The following is a 13,893-nucleotide window of genomic DNA, read 5'->3' as shown; positions in this document are numbered from 1 at the left end:
TTGGAATGTCATTCTTAAAATTGGAATTTCATTAAGTGGCAGTGCTCTTGTGTTGCAATTACTCAGGTTTTTTGAGCCCACTGTGTTCTAGATGCTTGCTACAATAATTGCTCACGTAACTGGAACATGCTGTTCATGCCTGGAAAAGTCCATCACCAATATAACTACAGTCAGTCAGTCACACCATCAACAGATATTGAAGTCCTTTAGGTTAGCAGGAGAACACTGTCTGAGTTCAAGGGAGCATTGGTATGACATTGATTTGAATGTGAATGTAGGAGCCATATCATACTTGGCCTGTAGGTCATACGAAATTTAAACTTTAAGTTCAGTGGGAGGCCACAGAAAGGCTTTAAAGAGTGGGAAAAGATGACCAGATTGCTATTTTTTTTTCTTTTTTAAAATAAATTTATTTATTTATTTTTGGCTGTGTTGGGTCTTCGTTTCTGTGCGAGGGCTTTCTCTAGTTGCGGTGAGCAGGGGCCACTCTTCGTCGCGGTGCGCGGGCCTCTCACTGTCGCGGCCTGTCTTGTTGCAGAGCACAGGCTCCAGACGCGCAGGCTCAGTAGTTGTGACTCACGGGCTTAGTTGCTCCGCGGCGTGTGGGATCTTCCCAGACCAGGGCTCAAACCCGTGTCCCCTGCATTGGCAGGCAGATTCTTAACCACTGCGCCACCAGGGAAGCCCCAGATTGCTATTTTTAAAAAGATTATAATGGTAGTAGCACAGAGGGTGGCTTGAGGGAAGCAAGATGAGATGGTGACAGAGATGTCAGAGGCACTGCCCTAGGCCAGACCAGGTTGATGTGAGGTTAGATGGGAGAGGTTTATAGGACTTAGTGATTGATTCGGTTTGGGGAGAAAAGAGAGGAATGGCATCAAGGAAGACTCAGCGCTCAAGCAATGGCAATAGCACTTACTAAGCCTGGTGACCTTGAAGATCAGGGTATTGGGCATTGAATGATATTATGATGGGAAGAGATCTTACAAGTGTGTAGCATAACCATGGAGGAAACTGAAGCCCAAAGAGGTACGTTGGCTTCCTCAGTGTCACAGTGTGTCAGCAGCCGAGCTCAGACTTAAGTCTGTATCTCCTGATTCATAGCCCAGGACTGCTGAAATGGATAGCTCCATTGAAAAGTTTTAATGAGCAGCATCTAATGTGGAATCCTACTGAAAGGTGGATTTACAGTGAAGTTAATGAAGCTTAAGATTCAGAGCCTTCGTAGGCATGGGCTCCTGTGAGTGCTAAGAGTTTTGGGGAGTTGTAGATCGTTTCAGGTGGACCGGGGAAGCTAGGTTGCAATCAGAAAACATTTGTATTTCCTCATTTCTGCCAAACTGCCTAAAGGTGTCTCAGGAGAAAAATACGCAAATCTTTAAGGCACTGGTAATTCGTTGTGATCTAATTTGTCATTCTAATAAATTTTGACTGTTAAATCTCATTTTATTAATAATTTTGTATTATTTTTCTTAATGTGAGGCCCGCAAATTGTATGGCTTTCATTCCCACAAGACCTGGGTCTATGCCTGGTCCTTCTGTTACCTCTTTAACTCTCCGGGCTCAGAACTGGCCCAATCCAGTCCTTCCTCCTGTACCTAGGAACTCCTGCTTCATACCCCAAATCAGCATGTGGTTTGTTAAGATTGTTCTTTATTCTCAAAACTCCTTATTCAAAAATTGATCTTTCTAAAAGTGTAACCTACACCATTTGTCAAATGAGGTGGTTGAAGTTAGATAATCTTTTCAGTCCCTTCCAATTTTGTCCTAAGTTCCCTTTCAAAGAGTGGCAAAATGCTGATTTTTTTTATAACCACCCACCAGCCATCTAGATGCAATTGTAGAGGATTAGAATTAAAATCATGTAGAAGCATTTTCGTTCCATGACTAAATGACAAGGAACATATAAAAATCACTTAACTTCTATAGGGTTTTTCCTCCAACACAAACCTTTATTATTTATTATTATATTTGACTTGGGATTTCGAGATGTTATTTGAATTTCACTTTTAAGCCAGCTTGTTTTAAGCTTTGAATTTCCTTTTAGGCAAATTGTGTCTCACCGCACTTTAGCACTCAGACAAGGCAAATATTAATAAAAGATCTGCTCCTAGAGATGTCAGTGGCTATCGTTTATTTATTTCTCTTCTTTCTGGTCCACATTAAGACTTTCCCAGAGTAAAGGAAAATATTTGAACTTAGCTTATTTGAACTATCTCTAGTGTTTCAGTGTGTTATTCTTGTTGCTTTCGTTAGTTGTACTGGTTGGTAAATGAGAAGAGAAAATGAAAAAAAATAGAACGCTTACATTCTTTTCATATTTTATTCAGGTGTCTTACTGAGGTTCATGTTCTGATGCTTGGATCACCATTATATGCATATCTTTATTTAGCTTTCTGTGTGTTGTGTTAACCTTGAAAACAAATATTTTTAAAAAATTGACTTGGGGCTTCCCTGGTGGCGCAGTGGTTGAGAGTCCGCCTGCCGATGCAGGGGACACGGGTTCGTGCCCCGGTCCGGGAAGATCCCACGTGCTGCGGAGCGGCTGGGCCCGTGAGCCATGGCCGCTGAGCCTGCGCGTCCAGAGCCTGTGCTCCGCAACGGGAGAGACCACAACAGTGAGAGGCCCCCGTACCGCAAAAAAAAAAAAAAAAAAATTAACTTAACCTGTTCAGACCCATGAATAACTGCATAAAGCCCAATATGGAGAAGTGGAAAGGGAAAGTCTTGCTTCATTTCTTTCTTTTGAAGCTAAATATAAGGAGACATATGAACAGAAGGGCCCCTCATCATTAACATGCTGTTTGCTGTTTAACGGTACGTTCACCTCGTGTGTGGGCTCTTGCCTAGGAAGAGTCTTAATACTTAGATAGCATCTATACTTGAGACAGTGATTTGAGAGCTTGCAGAGCTATTTCTCAGATCAGCGCCTCAAAGAAGTTGAAAGGAAGGGAATTTCTCCATTATTCACATGCCCTCTGTCTCCCTCCTGCCAAACTCAGTTTTGTACCCCTTCTACTTCAGCATATGGAAGGTTTCCTCTGTTTTGTTTTCCAGATTTCCAGAGAGAAGATACTGCAAGAAATATTTTTTTTTATTGTTTTGCAGCTCTGAATTAACAATTCTCTGCATTATTTGTGTTTCTTTCAGTAAGTACCAGGTGACCTAATTTGAATAGGGACTACCTCAAAGGAGGATGGTTGGGATATCATGTCCATTCCCTTCAGCACTAGGAGGGGAATGAGGACAACGTGGTGTAGAGTTTGTTTCTTTAATTATGAAATGATGGACTTGCAGAGGACATTTCCAATAGGTTCCTTGCACTGTAGCACTCCAGACCACCCACTGAGCTGCTAGCCTCTCTCCCCCCCCATGCTCTAGCCTCAGTTGCTTTCATATCTTGAAACTTTGGCTTTGGATCTCCAGTTCTTTTTAATATTTCTATTTTACTATTGTTTTAATATTTTCTGTTTCCCTGTATAATGAGGTTTCATCTTGAATATGCATTTTCCTCATATTTTGTGCAATCATTTTATCTTGATACTCTTCTGGGATGACACTGGTGCCGATATCTTGCTCTTTTCTAGAAAAAAAATATATCATTTAATTTCGCGTCTCCCTACTTCCTTTGCTGTAACACAGAAGATTGAAATGGAGTATAATTTAGGGCAGAGTAATTTACTTAAAGGAAGAAGCGTATGAAATGGTCAACATTATCCACTAGATATGGATCTGTGTTTGGAAAATTATCCTCTTTTTTATTATTCAGAAAAGAAGAGGAGGAGGAGAAGGAAAGAAAAAATATAGGAATGAAGTGTCATCAGTCAGTCTGTCTGGCTTGACATTGTAAGATAACTAGATTTTGGAGAGAGTACTTTTTATTTTTTTCTGAGTTGGTAGCATCCCTCACCTTGGGGAATTGAAGAGCAAGGTGATGATGAAAGGTTCTATATTCAGGATTTGCATCCAAAAGCAACTTAGGTCTGGTGGGTTTGACAAGCTTGGATTTGTTTGCTAAATATAATGACTTGGCTCTAGGATTAGAGCGTAATAGCTTTTTATTTAAAGCATTTCTTGTTACTAACAAGAAAGAACTTGACTTTCAGCAGACAGGTGGCAAGAGATGTGCATTGCTTCCAGTGAGAGCTACAGTTTTCCTTATGTGCAAACTGCTGGGACAGTGTCCCACAGCTCCTGGGCCAGCCTTATATATTAGCTGCAAATGACCTCTACAGGGAAACAGACTCAAAGGAAGGGCATAGCAAATTTTACTAAAAAACCTTCCACTTCCATAAAGGCTCTTCTGTATGCTACAGTTTGCCCTGTGTCTAGTGTTGATTAGGTTATCTGCATGCCCTGTTTGTGTCTCCGTCTCTGTTGACTGTCTTGTCTTTTAAGTTCCCTGGTGGTGGTGGTGGTGGGGGCGCGTCCAGTGGCTGTTTAACTCACACCATTTCAGTGTCATGCAGAGGATATCATATGAATAAACATTACATTAAATTATGTGCGGGCTTTTACAAAACATGAAGGTCATTTGGGGATTAAGGACTTTCCAGAGGCAAAAATCTACTAACTGCTTTCTAGCTGGCCCTGTACCCCAAATTCATCCCACTCTTTCTACTGTGTTTTTTTTTTTTTTTTTTTTTTGCGGTACGCGGACCTCTCACTGTTGTGGCCTCTCCCGTTGCGGAGCACAGGCTCCTGACGCGCAGGCTCAGCGGCCATGGCTCACGGGCCCAGCCACTCCGCGGCATGTGGGATATTCCCAGACCGGGGCACGAACCCGTGTCCCCTGCATTGGCAGACGGACTCTGAACCGCTGAGCCTCCAGGGAAGCCCTCTACTGGTTTTTCATTTCAACTTGTGTTTGTATGTGCTGGATTACTTCCATCTGATGACTTCAAGTGCACGTGTGGTTGTGAGTGTGTGCCTGCATCATATCAACCTTTCAGTTTCCCTCTGGGGCTTCTTAATCTAGTTTAGCAATTATTGATTTCTCTGCCCTTTGATAAATGGAGCACAATTATACATTCATGTAAATCTCCTGAAAATGTTGATATAATAAAACAGTCTGTTGAAATTTGCAGTTAGATGTGTGCACATTCATTGTCAGGAACTCCTAATCCTGGGACAGCCAAATTCTGTTGTGAGTTAAGTAGAAGGATCAGCTCCTCAAAAAAGGATTTCACCAGGGTTCAACAATTTTAAAAAAAATGTTTTTAAAATGACAAATAAAAATGTCATTGATCTGAGGTCAGTAGAAAGGTAAAACTCAAGTTTGTCCATTATAAGGAAAAAATATTCCAGGAATTTCTGGAAGAAGGCAGAAAAAGGGATGAGTTTGTGATCAGTACCTTGTCTGATAGGTAACAGGACTTCAATACTATTGAACTGAATGTAAAGTGAGGGTCCTTCAGTGGTTCTGCCTTGCCTCTAGCAACAATCGTACCCATATTAAGCTGTATGCCATGGGGAGAGTTAAGCACAGGGAATAAGAGTCTGTATCTAATGTGAGTTAAACTTGTCCCCCACTTACTAGCTGAGTACTTTAAGTTACTTAGCTTTGATGTTCTCATCAGGAAAAAAAAAAAATCATGTAAGTACTTGAAATGCCCTTAATAATGAAATTTGTCTGGCATACAAAGTAGGTTTCCACGAAATGCTAGACGTTATTGATAATGGCAACTACTTACATTTGCACAGTATTTTAACATTTACAGAGAGTTTTCCCACTTCCTACTGTGGTTGCTTCCCCAAACTCTACAAGGTAAAAAAGAAAGATAACATTATCTTCTCATTTTACTGATATTTATGTATTTATTTAAATAAGAGCAGTCAATTCAGTATTTAAGGGCTTTATTCAAGGTGAAGCAGTGGCAGATACTAACTGTAGTGGCCACTCCCCACTTTTTCTTTGCTGGCAGAGCCCACCTTGTTTTCTCAGTTTTTATTGCACATGCTATGTGGGCATGTGGCTGAATCCTGGTCATTGAAACTGCAGAGATTTTGTCGGTAGGGCTTTTGGGAAAGGGTTTCCTTTCTAATTTAAAACAAAACAAAACAAAACAAAAGCATACATAGACACTAGAGGCTCTTTTTTTCTTTGCTGGAAGTAGCTGTGTCTGCACGTGCTGCAAAGAAGTGTCACAGCCTCCTTGCTAACACGAGGGCAGGTAGCACCCTGTGTTGCCAGAAAGGATATATGTGTATCCCTTCGGTCCTTGATGATATTGTTAGGCTAACTTAGTCGTGGAACCCCATCAACTCTGAACCTCTTGTTACATGAGATAACACATCTGTTATTATTTGAGTCATTTTTAATACTCCATTTTTCATGCTAAAGACATACTAACAGATATGGTGGCTAAACCGAGAGTCAAAATCTGGTCTCCTGCTGATTGCAAAGCCTTTGTTCTTTTCAGCAAAGCACGCTGCCATGCTAATATTAAGGCCCTTCACAGTAGAGCCGAATGTATCTCTCTATTCTGATATTTGTGTGTTTCTGCTGTTGCCGAAAACCCAGCCTCTGTTCACCGGTGCCGAACAGAAACGCGGAGATAGCTTTGGAGGAGCAGAAGAGAGTAGCTCTATTGCTTTGCCAGGCAAAGGGGGCCACAGCAGGCTAATGCCCTCAAGACTGTGTCCCTCTTCCTGGGAAATAAGAAGGGGTCTTATAGTTTCAGGGTGGAAAACAGGGCTCTAGATAAGGCTCAGGGCTGATGCCTTGCATTCCTCTTTTCTCCTGGAGACATTGAGATCATTAGGGCTGGCGTCAGGTGGTTCCGGAACAGGTTCCAGTAGTCCTCGAGGTTATCGTTCCGTGACCTTCTTTCTGGAATGAAGAATTCTCACAAAGGAACGGAATGTTAGGGAGTTTTGTCTTGGAGAAGTAAACATCAGGTGTATAGTACAGCTTTAACTAGGGGGCAATCATTTTCAGAGTTCAGTTAAGCAAGAAAGAGGAGGAAAAAACATCTGTAGGAGACCAGTTGAATGGGTGGAAAGAATAAGGGCTAACATAATGGGGGGGCCTCGACCAGTTCCTACTACAGCACTGCCCATAATCTAAGCTTGAGCTCAATCTGGGGACCTGTTCTCTTTGTTGCTCTGTGAGGTTTCACATCTCTGGATGCCTATCCTCATTCTCCCTTCCCTTAGAGTATCATCTCTATAGCCTCTCAAGTCCATCAGAGTCACACACATCCTTCGGGATTTATCTTGAACGCCTCCTTTTGTAAGAAGCTCTTGCTGAGGATGTTTTTCTTTCTTGCTCTCTAAAAGATTATAAACACTTTTCTCCTGCCACATACCCTTTTCTTCCTTATTTTGTAACCATCTTTGTACAGCTCTGCCTCTCCACTAGACTGTGAGTTTCCAGGAACTGGTACTGAGTCTCATTTTCCCTTTGTGTCCTGATAGCACATATTTTTTATTCCTGCCTCTTAAGAAGACATAATAAATGTTTATTGAATTAAATGTGTGGGATTTTAGAGCTGAAAGTTCTTTCTTCTTAACAAAGCTCCCGTTTTCTGGGAACTACAGAAGGTTCTTATCCTTGGATTCATGACCCCCGTAGGATTCAGGAGATCAGTGAAATCATTAACATTATATTCATTGTTTTATGCTCACAACTTTTATTAGATCAGATTCTTAAAGAATTCATGGCTCCTTAAAAGAAAGAGAACCTCTGTTTAAGTTGGAAGGTTGAATAAGGCTTTCTGAACCAGAGACACAATCTGGAACATGTGTATTATAGGGAAACCACTGTTGTGAGTTTTCTTCATTTCCCTAAAACTGGAGTGCAAAGAAAACAACCAAAAACAAAACAACTTTCTGGCTGTTGAATACCCCTCTTCTATCTTATCCAACCCTTTGATCCCCATGAAAGATTGTTCCACATCTCTTCAGGGCCCTTATTATTCTGTCTCCATATTCACTTCCATCCACATCTTTATAAACATCCAACCTAATGTCTCTGGCAAGCTGGTGCAGTGAGCAGAGAGGGGACACTCAAGACTGGGCAATGAGGGGACACCAGGGCCTTCAGGAAGCTGGTGGGGGGAGAATGTGGGTAGCCAGCTGCAGCCCCTGAACCTAACATCTTCCATGTGGTTATGCTAATGCTCGTGCAAGCTTGATTATGGCCCACTTCAGGAGAGAGGGCTTACGAACACTGGCAGGGTTGAGTTCTGATGAGCCACCCCGAGCTTTACGAGGATGCAGCCACCTGCCCACGCTCCCCCTGAATCACTGATGACTGAGAGCATTACAAAAGAAAATGTCGTTTCATAGACTGGGACCCGTGTCACCCTCTTCATTATTCAGGATTTGGAGCTATAGACCCTTAGGAATGAAAAGACTTTAGGATCTTCTAGCCAAAGTGCTCACTGTTAAGAAGCCCGCTTATGTTTCCCCTGAGATTAGATTCTACCTCCACATTTGGACACAGAGTGAGAAAAAAAAGAATGAAAATCGTTAATAATTGAAAAATGAGGAGACATGTCCTACTTTCCTAAGATTTCCCTGAGACGAAGGAGGGATGAGATGAAGGCCAGTGGCCAGGCCGGATGTCCCAGTGGAACTCAGATCTCCCTGAATGTCCACTAGTTCTCCCAGAGCTACCCGAAATTCATAGTTTAAGAAGAATAGGAAGCTTGCTCTGCAAACTCCTTCAGAAAAGATTTTCGTTAGTCCGCTGCTACCAACCAGGTTGCTACTCACAAGCAAAGTAATTAGGAGAGGCCACTTCAGGGAGGATATGCACATTCCTTCTTAGGGGATGAAGGAAGGGGAACTGCATTGACTCCCCCACCCCACCTTCCATCCTCCTTCCTCTGGGGCACATGCTTTAAGTTAGCAAAGGATGAAAACACTATGTTCTTTCCTTAGGAAAATAAATGAAGGATTCCTGTGCTACTACTTGGGAAGGATAGAGTAAATGTTGGTTTGTTGCAGTCTAATAATCAATTTAGAGACATTTTTAAAGGTATACTGTGTAGAATCAGGTTTCTAGGAAGGTGTTTTAGGTGTTCCTTATATGTTTGGAGTTTCATTTCTAAATTATATTTTTATGTTAAAAAAAACCACCTGCTGTCACATTCTAAGGTGTAACCTATCTCAATACTAGGCATAATGGAGACTTCTGATATGTTAACTTAGCCTGCTGCCTGCTGTATTCATTCATTCTAATCCAGACCCAGATATAAGGCTTGCCCTGCCATTTTGATACTCATTTTTACGGGTTTTTGCTATTTTACACTAAAATGACTGGTAGTCATCCATGTACAGTCTCCCCTCCGTATCCATAGGTTCTGCATCCCTGAATTCAATCATCCACTGATCAAAAATATTTGGAAAAAAATCTAGAATTTTCCAAAAACAAATCTTGAATTTGCCACACGGTGATGACAATTTACATAGCACTTACATTGTGTTAGGTATCGTAAGTAATTTAGAGATGATTTAAAGTATATGAGAGGATGTTCATAGTTTATATCCAAATACTATGCCATTTTGTATAAGGGACTTGAGCATCCATGGATTTTGGTATCCACAGGGGGTCCTGGAACCAATCCCCCGTGGATACCAAGGACAGCTGTACTAGTGTCTCTGTCTCTATGCTTTTGCTGTGTAACTGAGAGCAGAAAGAAGTTGGGGTTAGCAGAGGGGAGGAATGAATTGGCATCTTCCTTTCCCAGGGTCCATTGTGATTTTTTTCCCCCAACTTTGTTGAGGAATACTTGGCAAATCAAACAATGTATTTAGAGTGCACAACAAGTGCTTTAATATAAATATACATTGTGTAATGAGTGCTAAGATCAAGATCTCTCTCTTTTTTTGGTGAGAGTGCTTAAGATCCACTCTCAGAAAGTTTTGAATATATAATATTGTACTATTAACTATGGTCACCATGCTGTACAATAGATCCTCAGAACTTATAACTGAAGGTTTGTGCCCTTTGACCTACATCTCACTTCCCCCCTCCTTGCAGCCCCTAACCACCACCATTCTATTCTGTTTCTATGAGATCATTTTTTGTTTGTTTTAGATTCTGCATATAAATGATACAGTATTTATATTTCTTTATCTGGCTTATTTCGCCAACAAAATGCCCTCCAGGTTCATCTGTGTTGGCACAAATGGCAGGATTTCATTTTTTATGGCTGAATAATATTCCATTGTGTGGACTACTATACTACATTTCCCTTTTTTAAAAATTTATTTTATTGAAGGATAGTTGATTTACAGTGTTGTTTTAATTTCTACTGTACAGCAAAGTGATTCAGTTATATATATATATATATATATACACACACACACACACACACACACATACTGTATTTCTTTTTGATACTCTTTTCCCTTATGGTTTATCACAGGATATTGAATGTAGTTCCCTGTGCTATGCAGTAGGACCTTATTTATCCATTCTATATATAATAGTTTTCATCTACTACTCCTAAACTCCCAATCCATCTCTCCCCACCCCTGCCTCCCCCTTGGCAGCCACAAGTTTGTTCTCTATGTCTGTGAGACTGTTTCTGTTTCATAGATAAGTTCATTTGTGTCATATGCTAGATTCCGGTTATAAGTGATATCATACGGTATTTGTCTTTCTGACTTCCTTCACTTAGTATGATAATCTCTAGGCCATCCATGTTGTTGCAGATGGCATTAGGAATACTACATTTTCTTTATGTGATGGTTTCTTAATACCTATATACGGAGGGGCAGGTGAGAGGCTGGAACTGGTGGAATTATTCAGTGGGAGCTTTCGGAGACTCTGGAAAAAGAGGTAATAGTTTGTTGAGCTCATTGCTCGGGAGGAAGCCACAAAGGAAGCTTCATTCCCTTGAAGACCCTCATTTATCCCTGCACAGAGCCTGGCACAGTTTCTGGTGCCTTCTTATCCTCCAAGGAATGAGTGATTTGAAAACAGCAGCTTGGTGGATAGGCTTCAACATCCTCTTTATAAGTATGGAGAAAATGAAGTTCCTCCTCACCCTCCCCCCCCCCCACCCGCCCAGAAGCTTTATGAGCAGTGGATATGGCAGGAAGGAGCCCCAGCAAAAGAACAGGACTGGTGACTTGCGGTGACAGCAGCTCCTAGACTGGTTGGGGGATCCTTAGACATGTCACTGTGGAAAGTCCCAGAAATAAGTGGGCACTGAGGTAGTGACACAATGTAGGTAGAGGTTGTCTAGTCATAGATATTTAGATTATAGCTATTTAAAGAAAATATCCTAAGATTTAAAGAGGAACCTAAAAAAGGTATTACCATATGGTCACCACTTATTGTTTTGAATCAAGGATATTTTGGTACTATATCATGAGAACAAGATATAGGAAAAAAACAAGATGTTCACAGATATTCCATTTTGTGTGAAAGTATTTATCAGCCTCGTTCTTATTGATTGGATTTACAATTAAATGCTGTACACTTGGACTCGGAATTAAATCTATACGTGAAAATTGTTTACCAAATGAATAAAAATAACGATTTATATATTTTTTAAGTACTTATAACATTTCACTTGATCAATAAGTTCCAGTGATTTTTTGTTTGTTTGTTTGAAAAATACACAAAAATGGTAGACAGTAGAACCAGACTAGGCAGACAATTGCGTTTACCTCTTTTTCTCATCTAAGGGTGGTAGCTTTGGCTGTGGCCCTTTAACAGATGCTAATTCTGTAGAACAGTATTGCTAATTAACCAGAGCAGAAAAACAAACAAACAACAGCAAATCCGACCTAATATAATGACGTGTCACCATCCCGAAGTAAGGTGGTAAATAATGCATATAGACAGGAAAGGGAAAAAAAGAGGGGAAAAGCTTCAAATAATCGATTGAAAACATAACTAAAGGTCAGCAGTTCTCTCTTCTTTCTTGCTCTCTTTTTGAAAACAGAAAGATTAGATTGATCCAAGCAGATATGCCTTGAAATGCCGTAAATGACACCTCATGTGGTGCAGTATTGACAAACTGCCTGAGTGTATCACTGGCATTTTCGTTTTACTAGCTCAGCAAGAAGAGTCAGGGAGTGGATTTTTACCTCCCTGCCCGCCTGCCTGTGAATTGCTTAAACACCTTCTGTGTATGTGTGAGGAGTTCCACACCGTTACACGCTGGGTTAAAAAGGTTCCTTCTCTGGGGCTCCAGTGAATTCCCTCCTCAGATGGATGGGAGGGGCAGTTTGTGACCAGCTGAACTTCATTATTTAGTTTACTTGTAGCAGGAGAGCAACTACCTAGAAATGCTTTATGCCCACACACCCATTTTCTTGGTGGGGGATTTATAGGCCTATTCCGCAAAATCATATCGAGGTGGAGCAGTGACATCACTCTGTGTCTTCAAACAGCCACCCCGCTGCCGCTGATCAGCATTCCTGGGATGGCGGTGATTGAAATTTAGCACTTCAAGCGACTTAATTGGCACACGGATCTGTTAAGCATATGCCCCCACCGCAGGCCTGCCATCTGACGTGCCCATGGGGTGCCCAGAGCCTCACACGTGCTTACGTTTTGCTAAAGAAGTAAGTTTTGAACAGATCCTTGAAGGAGGCCTGTGCAGCGGTTAAGGAGATGGGTGGCCTTAGAGCACAGGTCCTCAGATTTCTGCCTGTCTTGGAGTGACCGTGGTCCTTCGTTCCCTTGAACTTGGAGCAAACCTAAGGTCGTGGAGTTCCAGTTTACTTGCTGTGAAAGAAGTGATCAGAATCAGCTCTTCAGTAAAGCAAGCCCTGTGCTAGCAGAGTAGAACGTGGAAGGATTCAGCACTTCTTGGCATCTTGCTGCCTTGGAATTCGAGGTTAGACTGCTCTGTGCTCACTGTGGCTAGAACTGAGCCCTCGGCCTTCAGAGAAAATCCAGGAAATCGATGTCACCATTTTTCTGCTGAGTTGGAAACAGCAGGACTGGGCCAAATGTTCTAGGTTATGAGTATGAGGAGAGAAATAGGAACCTCAGCAGAAAACAAAGCAGAGCTATTAGGTTCTTTTCATTATGTGAGGAGAGCAAATAAGGGCTGAGACCATCCATGGTTAGAAACACTGCTCTGTTGTATTTTCCCAAGTGTCATGGCACTCCTGTGCTTCACTTAACGCGGCGGAGCCAGGTCATGAGTTTCAGTGGATCCCAGACCACTAGGCCTCATCTGTAGGTATGTTCCCTTTGGGCATCAGGCAAAATCCTGGGCTCCTAGTAAGTTCATAGGAGTTGAATTCTAGAAGAATGAGCTAAATAGTTTAGCTTCCTCTGAGTGAGGTTGAAAAGAGCAACAGGTTAAACTCAGGGAAGATTTGCCGAGAAGTGAATGAAGCTTAGGTTTCCAAGTCCCTTAATTGCATAGCCCCCTTCCCAGGGTGTGGAGATTGGAACTCATAATTTTATATCTTGTTTCTTATGAAGGGCTCCCTAAATTCTGTAAGCTTCAGGACCCCGTAAGACAGAGATCTGTGCCTGTTAAAATGCTGTTGCTTTAGTCCTTGTTGCTTCAGTCCAGTGGCTTTCCCAGAAATTGGGAGATCAGAAGAAATAAAGCCAAACCCACAGAGGAGAAGAAGAAAAAGAGCTAGCATTTAAGAACCCCATGCTAATTGAAGCGTAATTTGCATTTATGACCTAATTTAAGCCCTCACAGCCACCCTTTTTGAGAGGAAGCATGTTGAGGCTCTCAGAGAGGCTGTTACCTGCCCGGCTGTTACCTGCCCCGTCTGGTACAGCAAGGAGGGCTGGGACCTGTGTCATTGACTTTCCTCTCTCCCAGCCACCTGCTCAGTGGCTGCCTTGCAGGACACATATCTGACAGCTCTGCTAGCTTTCCTGAGAGTGTTAAGCCCACCAGGATAAGAAATGCCTGGATGGGCAGGTAAGTCTTGCTGCCGGCTGAGAGG

General features: G+C 41.9%; 1 protein-coding gene across 10 annotated transcripts in view; it reads left to right on the top strand.

The window, feature by feature from the left end:
• The window catches only part of SORCS1 (sortilin related VPS10 domain containing receptor 1), a 560,723-nt gene that overhangs the window by 175,552 nt on the left and 371,278 nt on the right, over positions 1–13,893 (top strand). The gene's annotated exons all lie outside the window — the stretch shown is intronic.

Source organism: Monodon monoceros, unplaced genomic scaffold, assembly GCF_005190385.1.
Source record: "Monodon monoceros isolate NGI ecotype Baffin Bay Population unplaced genomic scaffold, NGI_Narwhal_1 Super_Scaffold_4, whole genome shotgun sequence".
NCBI lineage: Eukaryota > Metazoa > Chordata > Mammalia > Artiodactyla > Monodontidae > Monodon > Monodon monoceros.
Note: the sequence above shows the minus strand (reverse complement) of the source record. Positions and strands in the feature narration are given on the sequence as shown.